Source organism: Pleurodeles waltl, chromosome 3_1, assembly GCF_031143425.1.
Source record: "Pleurodeles waltl isolate 20211129_DDA chromosome 3_1, aPleWal1.hap1.20221129, whole genome shotgun sequence".
In the NCBI taxonomy this organism is placed as follows: domain Eukaryota; kingdom Metazoa; phylum Chordata; class Amphibia; order Caudata; family Salamandridae; genus Pleurodeles; species Pleurodeles waltl.
The window spans coordinates 1476699373-1476725788 of record NC_090440.1 but is presented as its reverse complement, the minus strand read 5'-3'; the positions used below and the strand labels follow the sequence as shown (position 1 = coordinate 1476725788).

The 26416-nt window shown below is 42.9% G+C and overlaps 1 protein-coding gene across 1 annotated transcript in view; it reads right to left on the bottom strand.

Moving 5' to 3' along the window:
• Positions 1–26416, bottom strand: part of THSD7B (thrombospondin type 1 domain containing 7B) — a 2268639-nt gene that overhangs the window by 2116998 nt on the left and 125225 nt on the right. Inside the window, exon 2 of the mRNA XM_069225078.1 lies at positions 26343–26382. The gene's annotated coding sequence lies outside the window, so the exon portion shown is untranslated. The remainder of the gene's footprint in view (positions 1–26342; positions 26383–26416) is intronic.

Sequence of the window (26416 nt, the reverse complement as noted above, 5' to 3'; positions counted from 1 at the left end):
TTCACTCAGGAGCACCCAATGATCCTTGCCCCCACCACATCTACAACAAAGCCAGCAACACCATTGCACCCAAACTCCGGCACACCATCAACCGCTCCTTCGAAACCGTCACCTTTCCAGAGAGTTGGAAACATGCCAAGATCAACCCTATACTGAAGAAACCCTATGCTGACCCGGCAGGCCTCAAGAACTACCGGCCCATCTCTCTGCTCCCCTTTCTAGCCAAAGTCATTGAGAAGGCAGTCAGCAAACAACTCACCGTCTTCCTGGAAGCCAACAACATCCCAGACCCCTCACAGTCAGGATGCAGGAGAAACCATAGCACCAAGACCTCCCTCCTCGCTGGCACAGATGAAAACCGCACCCTCTATGACAGAGGCCAGACCGTTGGCCTCATCCTCCTAGACCTCTCTGCCTCCTTTGGCACAGCCTCCCAAAACCAACTACTTACCCGACTCCTCAACGCCAGCATCTGAGACTCATCACTGGAATGGCTTTCCTCATTCCTCACCGGTGGAACACAGATGGTCCGACTCCCCCCCTTTCTCTCTGAAGCCACCAGGATCAGCTGCAGCTCCCCAAAGGAAACTTGCTGAGTCCCACCCTCTTCAGCCTCTACATGACCTCACTGGCCGCCATTGTCAGAAGCCGCGCACTCGACATCATCTCCTACACCGACGACACCAAACTGATCATCTCCCTCACTAACAACCCAACCACCGGCAAGAACAACTTCCACGAAGGAATGAAGGCAGTCGCCTCCTGGATGAATGACAGTTGCCTCAAGCTGAACTCAGACAAAACAGAGGTCCTCATCCTCGGCTCCACACCCTCCGCCTGGAATGAATCCTGGTGGCCCGCAGCCCTTGGCCCTACCAACCACGCCCACAACCTCAGCTTTATACTAGACTCATCACTCCCAATGGACCGACAGGTGAGCGCCGTCTTATCAGGAGGCTTCCACACCCTGTGCATGCTTCGGAAGATCTACAAGTACATCCCAACCGAAACCAGAAGGACAGTCACCCAGGCCCTCGTCAGCAGCTGCCTCAACAACGGCAACGCACTCTATGCTGGAACCTCCACCAAGACCCAGAAAAGGCTGTAACGCATCCAGAACACCTCCACCCGACACATCACCAATGCCCCCATCACAGCCACACCTCCACCCTTCTGAGAGACCTGCACTGGCTGCCTATCGACAAGAGAATCACTTTCAAACTCCTGACACACACCTACAAGGCACTACAGAACGCCGGACCAGCCTGCCTCAACTACAGACTCTCCTTCTACACTCACGCCAGACAGCTCAGCTCTGCTGACCAGGCCTCGCCAACATCCCCCGCATCTGGAAGATCACAGCCGGAAGAAGATCCTTCTCCCACATCGCCGCCAAGACCTGGAACACCCTCCCGATCCACCTCAGACAGTCTCCCTCCCTGTCACAATTCAGGAAGGACCTCAAGACTTGGCTCTTCGACTGGCCCTCAGCTTCCCACCCCCTCCCCCCTTCCCCACCCCCAGCGCCTTGAGACCCTCACGGGTGAGTAGTCACATTTTACAAATCCATGATTGATTGATTGATTGTTGTGCTATGTGGTGTGGGGACTTGTAATGTAATGTTTGCTGGGGTGTTGTATTTTGTGTGGCACGTTATGAGGTGTTGTGGTTCTCTATAGTGTGACATTTCAGTGCAGATTGCTCTGCATAATTTTGATATGGTGATAACGTGCTGCAGTGGGAAAGATTTCTGGCAGATGTGAAGTGGTGTTGGGTTTTGTGATGTCAGATGCTGTGATGCCTTATGTGGTGTGGTGTCACACAGGTGACATGATGCTAGGTATAGCTGGGTTAATTGTTCTAATTTGATGTGGAATAGAACTACAGATTTTATACTGTTAGTCATGTAATGTAGTGTGTTCTGCAATTGAGTGATGGTTTACATTCCTGTAAGGCACATGCATTCTCTTAGTCTCCACCTTCAGCAATAAATTGCACCAAAAACAAATCCCTTCATTGGCTATGGGAGGTGCACATTTTAAACAAAATGGAAATAGCTGACAACAGACTACATTTCAGTGGTAAGGTGAATGATCGGTGTAACAAGGCAAAATCCATGTTCTGTTGCAGGACAATGATGTACATTCAATGCACTCCTTTCCTTCATATTTATATTTAAATACTTCACCTGCTAAGCACCCATAAGAGACACAATGTACAAGTGGTCATTATATTTTGCTAGATGTCGTTTTTTGATGCCTCTGATTTGTGTGAAAGTGTGAAGCTCATTTATGTACTTTTAAGCCTCTTTTACTGTTCATTTACTCACTATCTGCATCATGAATGCCTCCATTCTATTTTTGATGCAATATTTTGTTCTGCAGATATATGTAATTCTTCAAGCTTAGTAGAGTACAAAAAACTGAAACAGGACTTCTTCAGAGAGAAAAACAAAATAACGTTTTCATGACTGACAGGAAATATCCAGAAATTTCTCAAAAAGAAATAACAATACAATAATCGATTAGTTCAAGCATCTGTGTGAAGGACAACAGTGGATGTGACTTAAGGTGATGGTTCTTAATCTGTGTCCTGGGGACCCCTGGGGTTGTCTGTGAAGCCTACTCAGCAGGTCCGCGACTGCTTAGAAAATGAAATAATATTGACAAATTCATGAAGTGTTTATAAATAAAGAAGTAAAATGTACTATCGAACATTTTAAATCGTTCTGAAATGTGAAGGAATTTGAAATTGGAGGCTAAAAATTATATTTGCATTCTCAAATTGATTTGAGAGCAGTGCAAGTGAGTCAAACTAAATAATATATGAATGACCTCAATTAAATTTAGAAAAGCTCCAACCTTCCTATTAAAATTATGATTTTTTAATATTTGTTTATAAAGTAAATAACATGTTTCATCATTTGTGAATTTGTTTGCTTAATGTTTTTTTCTGTACTTTTTGTGTATTGTTTTTCAGTGCAAATCATGGAAAATCCTTAGGCCAGTGTCCCCCACTTCGAGTAATGACTCTATGAGGGTCCCCAGATTCCAATAATGATCCAGTGAGGGGTCACTGAGTTCCAATAATAATTAATGGGGTCCAGAGATGTCAAAATGGTAAGAACCACTGACAAGGTGTAATAAAGTACACCTGTGCCTGGCGAAAAGAAAAATCAGGGACTGTTCAGCCAATCAAAATAAGGAGCTCTGTACACAGGCATGGCAGGAAATATGAACATGACCATTCAGCATCAGGGATTTTACGTAGTGGGAAAGAGGTAATTGCCTGACACAAGTGCCCTCAGAACTGCACAAAGGTGACCTGTGTTGTGAGGGAGACAATAGCACACATTTGAAGTGAAATATATATTACAAAAAATAAATATACAGGCAAGAACAAAGTGTGTTCTTGAACATGCGGAGCATAAACCAGAATGAAAATGAACTGCTTGCGAACACCCCTAGTCAGTGAGTTACAAGATGTACTGGAAATTGATTAATGTGGCAAAAAGGTGCAGCTGGTGCTGTTATCAGAATGTTGACACTATGTAAGACACAACAAAAGGTGAACCTAATTAAAATTGCTTGAAAAGTCATACAAAAGAGACACATAGTTGGCATAACACAATAACTACTGAATTAATGATTACGCTGCGAGTTCATATCAGGGTACATTCAAAGAGTACTCATTTTCTTTGATTCACACTAAACACTGGAAGTTAGAGAATCTTCTAGAAACACTGATAGAGAGCTGTGTACGTGACGTTCATGAGTGCTGAAAAAAATGTGTCTATTAGAGTGCACCATTAAACTACATAGAGATTTAGCGTAACATGTACAAACATTTGGAATTGCGATTTCCTAATTGAAATTCCATGTGAATCGCAATTAGGAAATCGCAATTCCAAATGTAAGACTCTTCATTGAAATGCGTTTGTGATTCCCGGTGGGTCACAAATAGACCTACCTCATTAATACTAATGAGTTAGGTTGCAATTTGTGAACTTGTGGGAATCGCAAAAAACTCAGGGATGGAGGCATACTGGGGTCAGCAGACCACCATGTCTGTGATTGCTTTCAAATAAAGCAATATTTTTTTTTTAAACACAGCCAGTTTTCTTAAAGGAAAGTGGGATGCATTCAAAATGAAAAAAATGAAATGTTTCAGTTTCATTTTTTAAGAGTAGGCAGTGGTCCCATGGATTCACAAAAGGGAAGGGGTCCCTTGGGGACCTTTCCCCTTTGCGAATGAGTTAACACCAATTTGAAATCGGTGCTAACTGTGATTGTTTTGCGACCACATTCACGGTCACAAAACAATCATACATACCATTCAGATTTGGTATTAGGTAGGGATGTATTAAACATGCCTCTTCCTAATACCAAATCCCAAAACCCAAATTGTGATTAGGTAACAAGCTACTGAATCGCATTAGGGCTTTGTACATCCCAAAAATCATTTTTCTGGTCACAAACGGGCCGATTCTGTGTATAGGGCTGTTTGCGACTAGAGAAATGCTTTGTACATGTGGCCCTTAGTAACACTTACCAGATAGTTTCAACAAGGAGGCACCTGATGGAAACAACATCTACATTGGTAGAGCATGGCAGGTGCACAGTAATTTTCGGAATACTGCCAGGCATTCTTTTGTGGTGTATGTGGCACAATTACTTTGCTGATTGCGTTTACAGCAACATTATTGAAATGAGATGTAGTTGTCCATGTGACAACACACATCTTCAAGCTAAGACATAGCTGGCAACCGTTACTATGTCACTGCATTTCTATAATTGGGAACACACGTTATTCATGATATGAACAGGGTGAATGAGGTCTCGTTATTAAGGCCATGGAAATATTTCTGACCATTGAAGGTGCCTTGAAAAACATTACCTTGTACATGGAGGCTGCCCAATAACCCCAGGTACGCTGGGACATAAAGTATGTGAAAGAGGGTGCTTCCGAAGGAATTAACTATTCAGAGCAAAACATTTGTGTAATGCTTTTGTGTTGGAAAAAGGGGAGCTTGATATCGAAATTACAAAAATGAAAAAAAGGTTATTAATAGACACATAATAAAATATATACCACCAGAATGAGAGAGAAAGTCGCCCGCAAGCAACTTACAATAAAGACAGAAAGATAGATGTACATACTGGGCAAACAATAGTTTAGACTAGCAGTCACTAAACAACTGCCAGAAATCGGAAGACTCTTTAGCTGTATTGTCAGGTTATGTTGGTAGCAAAGGTCGTGGTCGATGTTTCAGTCTTTGATGCCACTAATGCATGAAGCCATCCTCAAGACATAGATCTTGTTTTTAGGTATAGCATCCTGAAACAAATATCCATTTTATCAAATTAGGGTAAATAGTAAACACAAACCAGCCAAGATAAATTAAAAAGGTGGGCAAGTTATTCAAAAAATGTCTCCATGTGCCTTGCTGAAAAAATTACCAAAAGCATCAACTTCAAATCCAGAAAATGCTTATTCCGAGATAAAACACAGTGACAAGCCAGACAACCAGGTGTCCAAAACAGACTGAAAAGTGCCATTGACTCATAAAAAGTAAGGAAGAGGAGCCCAGACACATCAGTCAAAAGTGTCCATAAAATAACAAGTAGCCATTTTACTTATAACGATCCAAATGTAAAGATATAATCAGACCTTGAATGAGGTGAAAAAAATTATACTTAAAGAGACACCAGTCAGGGTGTTCACTCGGCCAAAAAACGCGAGAAAAAAAAAACTGATTAGCAAAACCAATATAGAAACAATCCTTAAGCATCCAGCCAGATTGCACGATAAATGTAATAAATCGTAAATCAACCAGTCATCTAATTAAAAGAATGATTTGAAGTCACAAAATTACACTGACTCGGACATAAATAATCCAAATCAAAAGTCCAAACATGCAAGAGTAAATCTTTAGGTTATCAAGAGTGACAAACATGGTCACAGTAAAGCTGGGAGAAACATGCGGAGATGCCTTTTTTAAACCACCGAAGGAAGCGTGGCGCCATCAGTCACATGTCTCTGTTAAGGAAGAAGAAGCATACAAAGTTAGGCATCTTGTTGAATTGGGTTAACGTGTAACGGCACCATGAACAGATCAGTGCTGTGGATAGATTTGGGCAATAAACCTGATATGAAAATATTATTATCGGCCAGGGACAATATCCAGAAACGGCCTATAAAGATGTTTGGCACTAGAATTGGTGCCATATAGTGTGCCCGATATTGTGGCGATTGGACAGCACGACCACGTTCTTGGCAGCTCTGGGCCCTGCACTCACAGCATATAAATAAACAAGACCCATGCACTGAGTTAGCGTCTGGCCGCCCTCGCCAGAGAATGTCCATATTGTGTATTCTGGAGGGAAAGGTCATTCAGGGGAGGCCGGGTTGCTCATCACAGATATGACAGGGCCTTCTTACAGATATGGCTTACAAGGATGCATACGACATCAAATGATATACTAAATGCCACAGAAAGGGGTCAATTACAGTTACATGATGGAATAACATAAGGTGTGTCTAGCCAGTTGAATGGAAGCCGAGTAGCTTATAAAACAGTCAAGATATGCCATTCAACGGCCATATTAAGGCCTAGTCTAGCACGTTCAGCTCACCAGATCCATTTATTTTAAAACGAGGTTTTACAGAATATTGGCGCATCTTTTGCGCGATGAGGAATGGAATGAAAGGAAAGAGGAAATGAATGACATCACTTTCTAGCAGTCCCTCGGAAATGGGTATGGAAATGAATTCCACAAATTTGGAAGAAGCCACTATCACTATGAGGTTCCAATTTCTGAAGGATGCAATTACGTGCTCAACGCAGAGCGTATAATAGTTCTGTTTATCTACACAATTATAAACAGGAGATTTTGGTTCAGTGCCCTACATACCAGAGTCGTGGAGATGGAGTAAACATCATATGGACATACCTGGCTTTGAATTAATATTGAGATAGGATTGTTTTCCATCTTATTAAATGTTTAGCTGTGCACTCGTCTCCTAGTGCCCTATCAGCATTAATAAGAAGTCCTAGTCGTCTCTCAATAACATCCAAAGGTACACATAGACGGTGGTTTATTACAGACGTTGCTGATAGATTAGGGATCATAGGTTTAAAGAAAGCTAAAGAACCATCTGAGTTCTAATCTTGTTCAAGGAAAATAAAGAAAGTGTATTCTTTGGAGAAAAAAAAGTATCTTTCAAGGGAATTAAAGCAGTAAATACGTTTTAAAAATGTTGGTTGCGCTTTGAGACTAACATTCAAATTTAGGATTTTAAGACTGTGTATACATTTAATGATGAATTGTTTCAGTGACACTATTTGATAAAGTGTTGGAAAAAACAAATGAATCTCCATAATTGATATATATTTCTGGATATGCTCCTTAATGTGATGTTATTTCTGTACTATTGTGTACTATATATGTGTACTTCTCAAGAAACCAAATTAAAAACAACTGTAGTGGTCTAACTATTTTGTCTTGTTAGTCTTGCAGATATTTAGCGGAAAAAAGTGTGTGTGCACTGTCTCTAAATCCTCACCACATAAATTACGTTGTTTATCTCTGGAAAGCTCCTACATTAAGATGTATTTTTTATTCCAGTATCTGATAAAATACATCTATCACCCTTTTATTATTGAGCAACGCTATTGCCTTCTGCCGAAGGGCCTTTGACTTGACTCATTTGGAAAGCCCTGCTGGGTCCGGAGACTGCCATCTAGTCAGTCTTGCTAGAGCGTGTTATGGATATCTTTATTAAAATTGTAGCGGGCATTGCTTAATGGCCCAACACTGCCAGCGCAATATAATGAAGCTGCAAGCTTTGCCCTGAAATCCTGCCTAATCCTGCTCGATCCTTAATACCAATGAATCAAATGATGCAGTGCCCCAGGACCCTGCCACCTTGCTCCCCCACTGAACTTACATCTGCCTAGGTCCCACAAGGCCCAGACTGCCCTGCAGGCTTACTCTTGCAATGGCCTATTCAAGAAAACTGTGTGAAAGAGATGAAGAGTCGCTCCCCCTTTACAGGTACAAAATCCATCTTGAGGATCAACCCCTCTCACTGCCTGATATCATTCAGACAAGATTCAGTGTGTGCAGTTGACAGTACAGGTATGGGTTCAGTGGCATCCTGCATTAGTAGAGAAGGCACCTCTCTGGATGGGCTGGCATATGGACTCCATGACTAGGTGCTGAACTAGCCCTTCATCGGCCCACTCCCACAGCACCCCGCAATCAGGTATTTGACAAAGTCTGGGAACTCAGGGCAATGGCAGAGGAATCAGAAGCCTTACCCTGGCTGTTCATGCCTACCCTGTGACCTCGCTGATAGTTCCTCAGTGTAGGGCGGACCATGGTAGGCCAATCACAGCGGCACAATCTGGAATATAAGAGATATTGAATGGGGAACAGACTTTCATGCATGTAATTAGCTGTGTCATTGGAGCCCCTGTTCTTTGAGGGCTCTCCTCCTCCAGAAGCTTACCGGAATCACCCAGACAATATTCTTAAGGGCGAGGATTTAGCAAGTGGCAGTGGGGGTGACATACAAACCTAACTGTCTCCACTGTATTCTCACAAACCACCCATCCTTTCTCCTTTTGATCATGACACTGGACAGACACACTGCATGGGCCTATACCCCATCAGAGTGCTCAACAGTAGTGGGGAGAGGAAATATCTGTAACCTTTACCTCAGAGCATAATGGGTGAGCTGAAAAAGAGTGCAACCCTCAGCCTCTTGACCAAGAGCACCCCAGACCCCTTCCTTGCATTCTTATTACCCTGGTACAAGCCTATTGGCCCTCACCAGGGCAGCCAGACAAAATCATCACATGTTAACAATTCTTCATGGAAAAAACAAGCCCAGTCTGGCTGCCCAGCAGGGGAACAGTGATAAATTTACTAAACCTATTTTATCCTACAACAACGGCACCAAGCAGCTGAAGAATGTCAATCAATAGTATGCAACTAGGTATGTGCACAATTTGCTTACATTTATGTTGTGTAATTGTGGGAAATATTGAAACAAAATTACAAAATGCAAATCTGTCACTTAGTGTTATATGCTTCCCCACAGCAGTTTTTTGATGAGTGGACACATTCTGTGATAAAAACATAGTGCAAAAAAACACAACTGCTGTGAACAACAGCTGCTCTAGTTCTGGTTGTTTGCATTGCTCCTGAGTGACAACCTATAAATTTGTTCAAACATCATTATAATTAAATCCTGCGTAACCTGAAATTCCTGAAAGTACATGAGTTCTGCTGGCATAATTTAAATTTGACTGTAGCTTATATGCAACAACACAGACTGTACTGGGCAATCGTAGAGGCCCATAGGGTACAATTGAAGAGGTGCTCACAGATGTCTCCCTTCTCCATTAGGGTCTCAGAAAGAAATCACCATAACAGAATCTACATTTCAGACTAGGCCGTTTTTGGTAGTCGAACTACTGAAGTCAAAGTGTTAGAAGTGAGGTCTGAAATGTCAAAGAAAGACTCAAGCACCATATTTCACATTTTTTGGCAATACCGCAAGTGGCAGAAAGTGCATGTCTTGAATGTGTTTCATGCACCTATATTCAATTCTGAATGCCAAAGGAGTAGATCGGTACCTACTTCATTGTTGAAAGATTCCATAGTGCATGAGCATCGCATGGCAACCTCTTTGGCCCCTGATCGTGGCAATTCTTAACTATTAGGACAAGGACAGCAAACTAAGATTTGCCCATCAATTGGGCAACCTGTTCCTGACTCATCTAAAGACATGGCCTTCACAAATTACACACATCTGACCGAAACCAAGGCAAATCATCCAAAGGAGAAAAAGAAACAGGTATATAGACTATTATTCCAGGCCCACTTGAAGGCCATTCTTGAAGGTAAATCCCACTTTTTGACATGCTTGAAAACATTTGGGGTTGTCTGGCATAGAAGGAGTCATATACCAATCTCAATTAATCTTGAAGATTGAGACACGGTGGTGACTTCTCTCCTGAAGTAATATTTTGTGGAACTTAAATGGCCCTCATGACCCTATCAAAGGGGACATTACTAAAAAACACTAAACAGCATTCCTCAGAATTTGGCTTATTACAGGAAATCACTTCTTAAGCACAAACTGCAGTTTCTTAGGTAGGCACAGTTAGATCTTGAGTGTTTCACTCAGGCTTCATAAAGTTCTCTGAAGGAGTAATAATATCACTTCATAAATTGTTTCTTATCAGAATCTCTAAAGTTGAATCAGTTCCCATGGGCATATTTATAGTAGAATCTGGCCCTCTTGAAGAAAACCCCTGGTCATTCCTTAGTGTATATCGCTTACCAGCTTTAATAAATGATTCTCTTAGGACTCTCACAGGTATGACCAGTGAGACTTCTTTGGGTTGAACAATTATACGAGGGAACTTCAGTGCCGTTATAAATCCCAAATGGGACTCAACATGCTCAAAACAATGAATTAGTAATACATCAGATACCCTGGCAAAATGGGCCACTTCACTGGGGCTGTGTGAAGCTAGTAGGCCTTTGCGCCTAAAGGAGACAGCCTTCATCTTCCACTCAGCAGCCTACAGGTCCTTCTCTTGACTGGGCTCCTTTTCTTCCATGCTACTGATTTGCTGGCAGTCTCATGTGACCAGATACTCACATGAGGTATCTCAGATCAATAGCCATAGTATTATGATTGTGCCGTAGTAAGGTGGTCAGTGCCCTATGTGGCGCTTGAAAGCCTAGTGGCTAACTATTGGAAGAAATACTCATAAACATGCTGCAAAACACAGTAGCAGTCATTTCTATTCATGCACATAGAATTATTCAGGCCACAGTGAGAGTAAACGCCACATTCTTTCTGCACAATAAAGGACAGTAATGGGAGAATACCACTATGAACTTAGACTCAGATGGCCTCACTACAGAACAGAATGACATCTCCTGGCTTGATGAGCCCTGACTCTGACCACTCAAGTTATCTCAAACTCAATTGAAACATTTAACACTGTACCCCACCAGTCTCACACACATGGTCTCACATCATTGCACTTTTGAGCTCAGTGATAAAGCAGGAAAATTGTGATAGTGGCCCACAGACCAAGAAGCTTCACATAGGAGTATCACACTACAATCAGTCTGGAAAGCCATCTAAAACAAAGCTCTATAAATATAGCCTCAACCTTCAGTAATTACTTTAAATGCCTCTATGCGGCCAGGTCCCTTTGTAAAGCAGAATTGTTTTTGTTGCTTGCTCAGAGACCTCTCAATACATGTATTATCAGGTGTGGGATATGAAGATCTTGGCCTCCCAATTACTTCTGATAAGATGATAGATTTAATTACAGGAATGAAGTCGCACAGGACAGCTGCCGTGGATGGTTTCCACACTGAATTTAAAAAAAAAGTTGCATCTCTCCTCTCACCAAAGCAGCACATTCAGGCTAACTCTCAACACATCCTAGAGGTGTCAAGGTCCTTGTCAAAATTCTGGCCAACAGGCTGATTAAACGTATTACCTCCCTCTACACCCTTAGCAAACCAGCTTATTTCCAGGAAGTAGTATCAGGCATTGTCTTAGATGACTATAAATCATATTGGCCCATGCACATAAATTTACTGGTCTCATTACCTAATCCTTGACATCTTCATAGAAGCCTATGATTCAGCTAGCAACGGATTTCTCCTTAAAATCATTCAGACAATTAACAATGGTCCCCCGATTCTGCTCTTACATGCAGGTTTGGTATCAATCCCACAGGGCCCTAACAAAAGACAACATTATACTTTCAGATCCCCTTTCCATTGACCGCAGCGTTTGAGTACTGTCCACTTTCATCACTGCTGCTTCCCTGGTAATCGAGCCCCTTGTGGAACGTCAACATCAAGGGCTGCATTTCATTAAATGAAGACAATATAGTCCTTTATACATGATACACCAGATGGACTGGACAAAGTTTGATATAAATTATCAATCTTTAAGTGGATTTTTCATGATTTAAAGTCAAATTGGGCAAGTATATCATAGTGCAGTCTAAAAAGGCCCGCTTACCACCAAGTGGCAAACCAAGGTACAGATTACAATCCTACCACTTCAAATACTTAGGTATTCACATTTCAACTGACCCCAAATGATGCTGGGAACTGAACGTGTATCTTTTACTGGAGGAGCGTGGAAAGATTTTGCCAGATGGAATTTATTTCCACCCACAATTCTTGATGGAACAACACTAATAAAATGGTTACTGTGAAAAAGTGGGTTGTTGGTTGAATGGGTTGTGAGCTCTGGTCAAGCAACCATAATTCTTGTCAAGGTAAGACACAAGCGAATCCCAAATTAACCTGTGTTCACCCTCTGGCAGCTTGGCACAGAGCAGTCAGGCTTAACTTGAAGGAAATAAGCAACACTTCAAACAAGAAAACAGTGAAAACACCACCGAAAACGGATCCTACACCTGGTTAGAAGACTAGAACTTAATTTAATATATAAAACAAGACAAGATGACACAAATCCAATAAATAGAACTTGAGTTATTTTTTTTTAAAAAGAATAAACTGTAAAACATTTTTTAGAAGCAAGATACCAACCATGGGTATCTGGTCATGCCAGACTGGTACTAAGCCAAAGGTTCAGGCAGACCGTGATGGAGCACTGGCCAGCTACAGGGACCCAGTTAGGCCTGCTGAACCAAATTATCTTAAACATTAGTTGGGGAGTGTTGTGTGGGTCTGCAACAAAGATGCATCGTGCATCCAGGGTGATTTATTTGTTCCAAAATGCATCAAGGCTGCTGTGCAAGATTCTGATGTGTCAATGGCACTTGTGATGTGAAGCCCAGTGTCAAGGATGTATGGCACAGTCAAGATGGTGAATTTGATCCGTTCTTCACGGTAGTGGCAATGTGGAGGTTCTGCATTTTTGTCGAGGCTTCCATAAATGAGATATGTGAGGTGCTTGCACCAGGGAGAGCGTTGCTCAGTGGAAGTTGCAGTGTTCCAAAGGCAAAGTGCTAGTCCCAAGATGCAGTGATGTGAATCTGTTGCATCGGTTCCGACCCATGCAGTAGCAGTGATGCGCCAGTTCTGCTCCGAACAACAAAGGTGATGCGTCTGTTCTGCTCCTGCAGCAGAGGATGCATCAGTTCCACTGGAGCAAGCACCTTAGGGTTACTTTCAAGGGTCTAGGACTAAGGTGGGTCCACTAGGCAGAGCAGTCTCACAGCTGACAGGAGGTGGATGGAAGTCTTTTGTGTCTCTGAGGCTTTAGATCCGGAGACTGGCCAACTAGCCCGTGGAGCCACTCTGGGTTCTGGGTTGGAGAGAGGCAGGTGCAGTCCTTCCAACTCCCAGGCAAGAGGGAAGCCGGTCAGCACAGCAAAGCAGGAGTCCAGCAGAGTATCAGTCCAACAGAGTGGCAGTCTTTTAGCAGCACAGCAATCCTTCTTCCTGGCTGGGTCCCCACATGTCCAGGAGTGTACTTGAAGTGGTGGTGTCGGTGGTCCAGTACTTATACCCAATTGTTGTTTTAAAGTGGGGAGACTTCACAGACATGCCTTTGAAGTGCACAAAGTTTCTGCCCTTGTTGTCTTGACTCCAGGCTCACCACTGGGAGTTATACAGCACTTTATGTGTGGATGGGACACAGCCTACTCAAGTGTAAATGAGGCTGTGCCCAGCTCCTTCCTCCAATCCTGCCCATGATGGACCACTAGGGCCCACCAGGAAAACACAAATCCCAGCTGTCACCCCACCCCAGACATGTGAGCAGAGACAGACAGCAAGCATCAAATGGCTAAGGAAAGAAAATGGCAACTTACTAGATGTTGCTTTTTCAGAGTTGTAATTTAAAATCCAACTTCATCATAAGTTGTGATTTCAGATTGTGATTCCATTTAAAAATCAATCTTGTTAAATCTATCCCTTCCCAGTTGGAAGTTATACATATTAAAGGTTATAAGGCAACTCCAATGTTACCCTATGGTGAGAGGTAGGTCTTGCAGTAATGAAAAACAAAGTTATGAGTTTTTCACTATTAGGACTTGTAACATTTAAAAGAGCATGTCCAGCCTACATTAGGGGTGATTTATATGTTTTAAAAAAGAAGGTTTGAGCTTGGTAAAAGAGTTATTTGCCAGGTCAACATGACAGTCTAAAACTGCACACACCGGCTCTGCAATGACAGTCATGAGTCATGTTTAAAGGGCTACTTCAGTGCGTGGCACAATCAGAGCTGCAGGCATACCAGTAGCATTTAATCTACAGTCCATGGGCTCAAATCGTGAACTTTACTAGGGACCTATAGGTTAAATTAATTATGCAAATTAACTATTTGTCAATCTAACTGGATTTAAAGAAAGAGAACAAACACTTTAGCACTGGCTAACAGTGGTAAAGTGTGCAGAATCCTAAGACTGGCAAAAATGAAGTCAGCGAAAGCAGGAGGCCTGAAGGCAAAAAGTCAGATGGAAAGCACACCAAGGATGCCACGTCTAACATATATGCTTCCAAGATTGCTATACATTTTACAAAACTATTCTTGATAATTCCCTCTCAGCATCTTTATACCTATTGCCTCCTGGATGAGTCTTTTCACCTGGGATGGTCAGCAACTGAAATGTTGTTATTATAAATGTGTTCACTCTGAATATGCAGGAGGAATTGGCCTTCCAGGCATGCAATTAGATAACTTGTGTTTTACCACCAGAGATAGCCTCTTCTAGGGCCAGCCCTGTTAGGGCTGTTATATAGTGTGACTTGGTCCACAACACTATACTACACTCCAAGCAATAAGCCAAACACCCTTCAAAACTGCAGAGAAGCATTAAAACACATTAGATGGTATAACAAATTGACAGGCGAAACATCACTCAGGCAGGGCACATGCCTGGCTAATATTGCTTGCTTGGAAGATTTCAGGGCATTGGCCCTTGTTTATTTCTAAATCATAGGGCATAATGAGATGAAAGTGCATATAATCCTGTGAAGCGCTTAAATATGAAAGCTCTGGAAAAATTATGCCCAGACTCCAAGCCAAAGAGACAATGGAGCCTCCTGCCACTGAGCCTCAGCAATACAGTTTTCTGACCTATCAGACCACTTCACTTTATCTGGTAACATGATCTAGTGACACTCAAAGAAGATGAATGGAAAGTGGTAAAGATGGAATCACATGTATTAGCATTTTCCTCTAGACTTAAACTGATTCTACCAAAGTACCTCCACAGAACATGCATTACACCAGAAAATATGATAAAGCTAATTTTCCACCGGCACTGGTTGCGACCAGTGACCTCCTTCCCAGGGTATGTCAGATTGCCTGTGATTCAAACATACTAGTCATGCATACACCACACCCTATCAATTATCCTTGACAGGCCTCTAAACTGCAACCCTAACTTAGTGCATCAGCTTGTGCAGCTTTGTGGGGGCTGTCAAGACTACCAGGCCCAGGTGTCATAGCAGCGTAGGTCACCATTGTTTACATGCCTGCTTTGCACCTGGAAGCACTATAACGGGACTCCATGGTATCCCCCAATTTGGGTCACACTGTCAGCTTGTACAGCTTAGTGGGAGCTGTCAGGAATACCAGGACCAGGTACAGTAGTGGCAGAGGTCACCATCATTTACGTACCTGCTTTTCGCCTGGAGATGCTATAAAGAACTCCACTGTGTCCCGCAGAACTGGAGGCGTGCAGGGGGCACCTGGTTCAGCACCAGGCCAAGAGCGGACTGTCTGTGCCCATCTGTGGGCCAAACGTGACTGGGCTGGGCCCACTCTCTGTTGCCTGGTAAGTTCTCTTATATCTAGTGCCTTATAATTTTTGCTCATAGAGAGGGTTGACATAGCTAAATGTAAGGCTGGCAGTGGCCCTGCTGGGATACCACTCTCTTCATGTCCAAATATTTCCATCGACAACATGTTAGAGCGAGCAATTGACATTATTTTTAAGGAGATCATATTGACAGAATGGAGGATGTCATTGGGTTAACGTCTTAACAATGAGTCTTCCTCTGAGGGTATGGCATATAGAGGGACTATGGAAGGTTCACATACTGTCGAGTCGTTGGATTGTTCACAGCTCCAGCCTCCAGACGCTGTTAGGGATGTAGCCAGCAATGGCTTAGGTGATGCTCAGTTGGTGGAAAATCCAGACAGAAGCTGCCCTGAAATAGAACTTGTTGTGAAATGTAGGAAGCCCTGAAGGAGAGATCCCGCTGGGAATAATAAAAACTGTGGAAAGTATCAAAGTCATTTATCCTCATGGGGCTTTAAGCAATATAACACCCAGGTGATGCAGACTTATCCTGAAGTATCCTTGGTTAAGAGCATGCCTGATTTTGAATTCTTCTGTGTAAGGTTTCGTGCAACCATGAAGGAGAAATTTTCTCAACTATGGAGCCAATTGCAGTGTACTGAAAAGAGCGTAGCTGACACATATGCTAAAATGTCCCTAATAGAGGCTAAATGATTGGACCTGTTAACAGTGGTAGATCCCTTCCATGTATTTGTTCTGATGCTTTGCAACCAGTTGCTGATGAAAGCCATTCCTCTAAAAAGCCCACTGGATCTTCCTCCACAATAGCAGTCGGTACACAGAGGGATCTGGCCAGACCTCATAAGAGGGGATTATATGTTAGCCCCAATATGCAAAGTAACTGCAGTGAAGGGTGGGAACCAAGCAGAGATCATTTGGATTTACCTTCAGCTTCCTGCCCATATGTTGTGGTATTGGCAGGGGTTATTCCTCTTAAATAGACGCAAACTGAACTGGCTGGAACTCCAAAACAAGTGTGTGGACTGGCTAGTTAAACACAAGCATTTCAATTTGAACAATATTAATCAGCTAATAATGGCCCAGAGAGTGTGGTGGGTAGGGTTATTGCAGGGGATTGCATTGTAATAAACTTCAGGAAGCCCTCCTATGCTAAAAAATGCTAAAATCGCAGGAAGAATTTAGCCCAAAAGAAACGGTGATCAGTGCTCTCCTCCTTGGGTATTTCTACTGGCCTGACCTAGTGGCAGACAATGGGGTAGTAGCAGCATTCAACTGTCCTTCCTGCAAGCTGTTAATAGGTTCTCTCCTTTGAATAGTGTAGATGACCAAGACTGACTGGTGGGTAATGCAGGTCTTGATACACAGGTTGTGGTAAATACTTCAGCTTCACACGTAGGTTCACTAGATCATGATGCTATTGATGTTCTAAAAATACAATTGGGGCTAGCTACAGAATATTTATTGTATTGAGCTGGAACCTAGCTGGGTTCCACTCTAAGATCTTAGATCCAGATTAGGTAACTAATTTTAAATAAGATTTTATGATGTAATTATGCTCCAGGAATTTTGGGAACCTCGCAATCTGTCATTAAATAGGTTTGAAAGTTTTAGTATTCCAGCTACAGCATCCCGCTTTGGACAGGCTGTAGGTGGTTTGTGAATTTGGGTGAATCTCTCTAATGGGGGATGTTTGAAAGTTATTGAAGCCAATAATGAGAGTTTTTAGGCTGTTGAATTTAAGAGGAATGTGATATTGTGTTTTATGAATTTTTATAATAACAATTTCAGTAATACTTTGAACTCTAAATTTCAGAGCCTATTTGAGTTTATTTCACCTCTGCAAAATAGGGTTGGAATTGAGGGGAAGCTAGCAGGATATTGTCTTGCAAGCGGTTTTAATGCTAAAATAGGCAATCATTCTAAGCCCTTGAGGGATTTACTAGAATCAGTTAATGACCCCAGCTATCTGGCAGCCTATGAACTTAATAGCGTATTGGAGGTGGCCCATTAGACATGCTCCTGGTGCCAACTATTAGGGGCTGAGGATGCTCTTCGATAATCAATCACATTTTTATATCAGGGAATTTGGAAATCCTGTTGTTGTATGGTAAGGTTTTTCCCTCTACTTATGGAAATTACAGCCCGATAAAAGCAACTTTCATGTTATCCCCAGACCTAATTTTAGACAGAAGAATGCTATCACTACAATCCAACCATCTACTGATGCCTTGCACCTCGTGACATTTCGGGGATACAGTAGGAGAAAGTCTTAATTTGGTAGAGGTCTGTTTGTCTTAAAATAGTGCAAATGCAAAAACAATCAATACCTTCTCTTAGCTGTGTGAATGCATTAAAGCAAAGTTTATGTGCCCTCTAAATGTAGGTAGTACTTTGCCTGGGTGGTTTGATCAGGAATATAGAAGGGCCAATCGCTATCTGCATGAGGTATTGGCAAATCTACCCAAGGATCGGTTAGAGGTGGGATCTAGGCAAAAGGCTTACAAGTAGGCTGTAAATAAGAGGAAGGCGAAAGTACTTCAGTCTCTTTGGGATTCCCTGGCCTCAGTTGCCTCAAAGAAGGATAGTAAGCTCTTTGGGCAGCTGTGAATAACACAAAGCATTAAAATCAGGGAGCCTCTTCAGAAAGCAGTCACGTTTCCAGAGGCTTGGGAATCTCATTATGCAAACATTTTTGCTGCTCCCCAAGCCACAAGCGGATGTATGATTGCACTGAATTCAAGCAGGCCTGCAGTAACTGTGGATGAGGTCCACAGTGCAATCACCCAGAGTCTAGGGGGTAAGGCCTCTGGACCTGATGGTGTTCCAATTAATTTGATAAAGTTAGTCCTGATCTATGGGCCCTTCTGCTGGTGAATGTTTTTAACAGTTTAACCCATAGCCCCCTACCAAGTTCCTGGTCTACTGCTATAATAATTCCAATATTCAAAATAGCAATTCGTTCGCAGCCAAGCTGTAATAGGCCCATTTTCCCGGTTGACACAACAGTAAAGATTTTAGGTAGAATCTTGTTTAATAGAATAAGGGAATGGGCTGAAGAGAAGTCTATCTTGTACCTCTATCAGTACAGGTTTAGGAATCATGTTGGGACCATGAAACAGTGTTTAAATTTGTCTTTGGTGATTGGGACATATACGATTGCCTAACGTTACCCTTTGTTCCTGGCTTTTATGGATTAGACCTAAGCTTTTGATTGTGTGAACCGTTCTAAGCTGTGGTCAAATATTGTAATCTGTGGGCTGGATGAAACACTGGTCCATTTTCTGGCCTACTTGCATATGGATTTAAAGGCCAGGGTTACTTTTAATAAGAATGGTGAAGTTACAAATGACATAGAGGTCCACCTTGGAGTGAGACAAGGATATGTCCTTGCCCCGCTTTTATTTATTTTATATAAAAACAGTCTTTATCCTTTTTAAAAAAAATATAACTCGGTAAGTTCCAACTGTTACTGGTTCTTTGTTGCTTTTGTTGTTATATACAGATGATGCTGTTTTGATAGCCCGTACCCACAAAGTACTTTGGGGGTCATTCTGATTTTGGCGGGCGGCAGTTGCCGCCCGCCAAACTTCCCCCGTCGAAAGACCGCTCCACGGTCAAAAGACCGCGGGGGCCATTTCGACTTTCCCGCTGGGCCGGCGGGCGACTGCCAAAAGAGCGCCCGCCGGCTCAGCGGGAAAGGCCCTGCAACATTGAAGCCGGCTCCGAATGGAGCCAGCGGTGTTGCAGGGGTGCGACGGGTGCAGTTGCACCCGTCGCGATTTTCACTGTCTGCAAAGCAGACAGTGAAAATCCTGCTGGGGCCCTGTTAGGGGGCCCCACGACACCCGTTCCCGCCATCCTGTTTCTGGCGGTGAAAACCGCCAGAAACAGGCTGGCGGGAAGGGGGTCGGAATCCCCATGGCGGCGCTGCAAGCAGCGCCGCCATGGAGGATTCTCCCAGCCGGGGGAAATCCAGCGGGAAACCGCCGGACCCGGCTGGGCGACCGCGGCTTTACAGCCGCGGTCGGAATAGCAAAGGAAGCACCGCCAGCCTGTTGGCAGTGCTTCCGTGGTCGTCGACCCTGGCGGTCATGACCCCCTTTGTCTTTTAGTTAATATGTTTTTTGATTTTATAGGAGATCTAGACCTACTGACTAATCTTAACAAGTCTTATATTATGGACTGTGGTTTTAAGAAACAGCAATTGCCTACTATGATAGTTGGTTCCAACCCTCTAAAATGCATTAGCACTTTCCCTTATTTAGGGGTGGTATTTGCAAGCACCGACAGTTGGGCTCTGCATATCACCCATAGTAGGGTGAAGTAAGCTAAGGCACCTTCCTCTCTGTTTAGTCTATCCAAACCCATGGGTAGAGGTGTTCTCTCCTCCCTCTCTTAGAAATATATAACACACAATGTCTAGCCTCTGTAATGTACTGGTGTGGGATTTCCAGAAATGTGCCGCGATTCAGCTTGAGGAGAATAGGTTTTGTAGGAGGGTGGTGGCTGCTCTCATCTCTTCCCCTAGTGTGATATGTCATAGATAATTGGGCCTTTGCTTTGTGGAGGATTATTTCGCCACCTGACCGCCCTTGTTATGGCATGCAGTTTGGAAGAATAAAGATGCAAGTCTCACAAGGGATATCATAAAGGACTGCCTTAGCTGTGAAAAGGGAATGGAGATTCCTTGGCTATCCTATGTGGCATCATGTTTGCACAAGTCGGGCTTGTATGACGTTTTTAGGCATCCTGAGGCTGTCTCATATGTTAACAAAAAACAGCTATATTGGGCATAATATAATCTGAGGGACACTGAAAGATTGACCTCTGAGAGGGAAAAGCCCAGCATGGCTACATACTTTGACTCTCTTATGCTATATCGGTTGGCAGGGTACATGAAAAGACCAATGTGTTGATGGGAGCGGAGCCCACTATTTCGTCTTAGGGCTGGGGCGATGAACTATTTGTTAAGTTTCCCCTTGGGTTATAAAGTTGGTCTTGATTGCATACCTTGCCAGTGTGAAGGGAGGTCAGGACAAACAATAGTGCACTTTACATTTTCTGTAAATACTGTTTAATGTTTACTAGGCTTCTATTGATACACTTTGTAAAGCGATGTGAGATCAACAATTGTAGGGAAGTTTTAAAGACTTTGGTTGAGCTGGCTGATGAAGAGGTAATTGCTCATGTTGGAGCCTTCTTGACAGCCCCAGTGCATGCCCAGCATTCTATGCACACGGATTAGGGGTTTCCATAGTTTTATGTTTGTACAGTAATTGATTGTTATATGCTATTTTTAATTGTTTCAGATTTATTTTAGACTTTTATTGATTTTTAATTATGTTATTTATTATACTGTATTTGTATGATTCTTTTATGAATACCTTTGTATTCAAGTTAAGTTTGTGAAATGAAATTAAATTAGTGTGTCTAGAGATAAGAAACTGTGTGGCTCCTGTGGCTCTGGTACATTGGCTTTGACTTTCTCATTGCTAACGGCAATGGTGATCTGTTAAGATGCACTTCATAAATGCTACCAGGGAATGGATCATTGTTTCCACCATGATAAGGCAGTTTCTAAATGTAGGGGTTGCTGTGAGAAATACAAGAAATGGGGACCTTGGTGAGCACATTCTAACATAACAGTGTAAAGAGAACCTAAAATGCAAAGACTCAGAGACAATCTCAATAAAGCCTAGTTTTACCCATTTGATTGGATTTTAATCCAAAAAGAAATTGGGGCGTTGGTGGGCACATTCTTACATAGCAGTGTAAAGAGCATCTAATGCTCAAAGTCTCAGAGACAATCTTAATAAAGCCTAGTTTTATCCATTTGATTGGATTTTATTTTCTTTTTTCTGATTTACAGTGCTATTCATGATTTTCTGTGTTCTGACTGGTATTCATACCCTGATCTGCAATCTGTGTTACATTTTATAACATTCTAAAAAACATTAATACATTTGTTCTTTGAAAACCTTTCCTACTTAGTGGATCCTGTCTTGAATGTATTAGGCAAAGACCAGGGACCCACTGGAACACGAAGGCACTTATTGCAAGTCAGCTGGGATCTGGCTGGTATTTTCTCACCCCAGACATACTAACACTGGGGGTAGGAGTAACTGTGGGAGCAGCAAAAATAAAGCCCATTGTGAGGGTTCACTTAAAAATGAGGGGGTTCACAGAGAATCTATAATTCTTAGTCAACTTTAAAATAATTTGGTATTTCTGTGAGTCTCATATTTCTGATGGGGCTGGAATTTTTTGTTTCACCCCATCAGAAATTAAGTGCCACTTGCATTGGGGGAACCAGAAAATAACCATTCTGTGACACACTGATCTCCCTCTCTTGAACTTTACCATGTGTTCCTTTGATCAACTGGAAAGTAAGATGTTATAAATAGCTTTCCATTGTCCCCTTCTCCTCTACCAATATATCTTAGGTCCTGTAAAAGTAAAATGTCATGTGATTCATCTCAGAAATCCCAAAATTATAATATGATTCCGTGCATTGTAAATAGCTTCCTGTGGACAGTGATAAACACCTCCATGTCTGCAATCTTCCATTAAAAATAATGTAATGGCTATTTGATATCTCTGAACAATGCACTCCTTTACATTTTTAATAGCATGAGTATGTATCCTAGGTACTGTTTTTAAAAGAGCAACAGAAATATCCTTTTAGCAAGTTAAAAATGTCTTCATTAAAACTCTCAATTAAATATTTTATAGTCTTAATTCTAAGAAATATTGATTAAGCTGTTATTGTCTTGCTAGAGTTGTTCATATTTATAAAATGCCTGTGTAGTGTTGTAGGTAAAGTCACTGAATGTATTTTAGCTAACTCCAAGCAGCATGTCACTCTATTTTATATATTATTTTGCCTATGTTTTAAACTGGAAGTTATTAACTTATATATTTTTGTGTTTAGCATAATGCGAAAGATACACCAAATGAGTAAATAAACTTAAATTTGAATTATCTAGTGCAAAAAGAAAAACAATATGTGAGCAATGCAATTTCGTAAGGCTGGCAAGTACTTATATGTATATCTTGTGATGTTAAAAGGTTTGCCATACCTAATTCAGGCCCATATTTATACTTTTGGACTCAAAACTGCACCAATGCAGTTTTGCGGCAAAAATATTACCACCGGCTAACGTCATTTCTGTGCGTTGTGTGGGCTTCAAATTTATACTTTGACGCACGGCGGCGCAAACCACAGGTGTGAGTCATTTTATTTGACGCACACCACACCGTCACATTGTAAAGGAAAATGACATTAACGCAGCGGAAATGACTGTGAGCCGATTTACGACACTGCAACCAAATATGCAGCGTTTTTTGAGGCAATAGCGTCAAAACTCGACGCAAACACAGACATTTCAGCAGAGGAGAGCCAAAATGGATCCCAGATGCCTGTACAGACCCCAGGAAGATGAAAACAGACCAGGAACCAGCCAGGAGGACCCACACAAGACCCACGACAGGGAGAAGAAGAAAAGAAAGTGTCGCTTCAGTGCAGAGGAGCAGGAAATTCTGGTTAAAGACCTGGCGGAACACTAGCACCAACTGTTTGTCACCTCAAAGTTGCCAATCAGTAAGAGAGAGGCAATATGGCAACAAATTGTTGACAAGATTAACAGTGTGGCAGAAGTACGCAGAACAATTATCAATTGCAAGAAACGCTGGCATGACTGCAAGCGCAGGACCAAGGAAAAGATGGCCAGGAACAGGAAGGCAGCACTGCAGACTGGAGGTGGGAGTCCAGCACCACAAGAGCCCCTGGACCACATGGAGGATATGGTCGCAGCCGTCATCCCTGAGGAGATCGTCACAGGGATTCAAGGACCGGACAGCGCAGACTACCAGGAGACAACGCACATGCAGGGTAAATCGCATGGTGAATTAAAATGCACTAATGTTAACTGCAACAGGGGGGGAATACCTACTACACAATGCACGCAAGTCATCATATACATGAAGTGGCATGGGTAAAGGGGCACGGCACGGGGGAATGGTCCGTTCAGAGGAAACCTGGGGCACACCATTACACAACACCAACAACCTTTCCATGGGGGTATGCTGCCATGCCAACGATGTTGCAAAGGTAAAGCCACGCCAGGAGGGAAGGGCACAACGTCAAACTGACATCCCGTCACACGTCAGCCACTATACTTCCTACATTAACTAGGGCCCAATTAACAACATCTAGCCATACCAACAACTGGAATGTAACATTGACAACAGTTGCCACTACCACCTCTGCCGTGTGTGCTGGTCAAGTAGCCAATGGCAGTAATGTCCCCATGGACCATACACACCCAAATTAGAGGGTTTAGGATGACAACGTTAACAATCCCCTGAAACAAGACAAATGTTCCAGTCCTGTCAAATGTGAATGCCCATAGTTGCTGCAAACATCAGCCAATGTCATCAACATTAGGAGGTACACAGCACTAATGTCACACCCATGCTGCATGTCAGGGTCCATCCTGTGCCTGGGTCACAATGCAACATCCCAAATGTCATACTGCTCAGACAACAGCATTGAGGGGGAGGACACATGTAACTGGTCACTGAAATACACCTGCACAGTCAGAGGAGTAAATAGGACACTGCTACGACTATCAGGCCAACCTAATGTACCACACATTCCCCAACATCAGCTGTATACATTACCAATGCTGACATCCATATTGTGCCGTGCATAGTATACGCTACATTTCAACAACATATAGGTGGATGTGAAAGATCAGAGACTGGGGCAGGTCCAGATTGTTAAGTGTGCTGCTAGTGCCATCAGAGCACCCACAGCCAGTGAAAGGCCTCACCATGAGAATGGAAGTAGGGGGAGGGTTGAGTAAGACAAGAAGGTGGCAATTCACTGTTTGGGCAGAACCAACACCAAGAGGAGATGATGCTGACAAGCCCACAAACTGACTACAATACATGAGACATGCCGGTGGGGCATAGGCCTGGTAGAATGCCCATCTGAAAGACTGGATCAATGAACAGGAACCAAGATCACAATGTGAAATGCATCACAAGGCAGGCATGTTACATCACAAATGCCACAACACAGACACTCTAATTGTACCGTATTTCATTGCAGAGGGCGATGGATCTCCTGCGGATATGCCTGTCCAGGAATACCCTGATGACATGGATGACGAGCTGACAAACATCAGCCACCAGACTTTCCAAGAGGTCCTTGGAACCCTCCAGACCCCACCTTCAGTCACAAGGAGGAGCACAGATCCAGCAGCCATCACAGAGGATCCACCCACCACCCCAATTGTAAGACCTGCCAGCTCCAATACAGCTGAGGACTCTGACGACACTGGCACCAGCTTTGAGAGAACTGTAGTCAGAGCTGGCCAAGGAGGTGCGGGTGGGAGTGCAAAAATATGGCAGCCAGCCTAGAGGGGGTGCGTTCCTACATGATATCAACTGAAGAACAGACAGCAGCTATGCAAGGGTGAACAACTATCTTGACGGGAACTTGAAAAAAGGCTGAAGGAAATCAGCACAGCTGTAATACAGTTGCCCAACACCTACAAGAGCAATCCTGTCAACGCATGCACAAATACAACATTGAACCCCTCAGGGCTGACCTCCACCACTGCCAGCGCTACAAATGTCATTGTACGGGATGGAAATCTAGGGCCAATTGATCTGCTAGTTGTAAATGTACTTGCCAATATAGTACTCATGTGCAAAACATGAGTGTGTATACTAGGTTCAGACAAAAGATTCATTGATTTACATGTCTGTGTACCAAACTTGTGTCATCAGCCCTAGGTACACTATTCACAAACCTATGCCTGTGTTTGAGGGTGGGGTGGTGGACTAACAACTAATAATTTCAAACAACAAAGACACCCAGGAAGCTTAGGAAAGCTGGACATGTGTTTGGCTCAGCACACACACAACAGGTAAGGAGAATCTTCAAATAGGAGACAGCAAACCCTTGACCAAGCCCATCGCCACTCATGTTTGGAAATGCAGAACTTTGTCCACATCATTTACTACCAGTAACCTATGACTTACAACAAACACAGAGATGCAAGAACACCCCTGGCCATGAGTTGCATGCACACCTAGGCCATTGCACTCAAGTGCCACATACTCATAGCACTACGTGTGGAGCTATATGCTGCTAGGAAGTTTAACATACAGTTTAATATTTACATTGTACATTATGTCTGTGGGTAAGCATTTGGCAGCCCCATTCCGGGAGAATTTGGGTCTGACTGGCTGACTAAATCACTAATTTGGTCCAGTGCGACTCTTTCTGATTCAAGTTTTATCCACATGACTCATCCCTATTCACATTGCCATGCCTACAGGACTGACCTTGAATACCTAATAAGACAATAGGATAAGGATTGGCAAACTCAAAGATGGTGATAAAATTATATTCCACTCATGGAACAAAACAAATGATTGGCCAGCGCATCACACCTTGCTATGTGTCCAAAACACAGGAGTCCATCACACATCACCAGCAAACACAACACATAACACGCACATCAACACTTACTGGAGTTGTCTGGGTCCTCGAATTGAGCCACCTGGTCCACCTGTAAGGCATGGAAGGGAGAAATGTGCTCACTG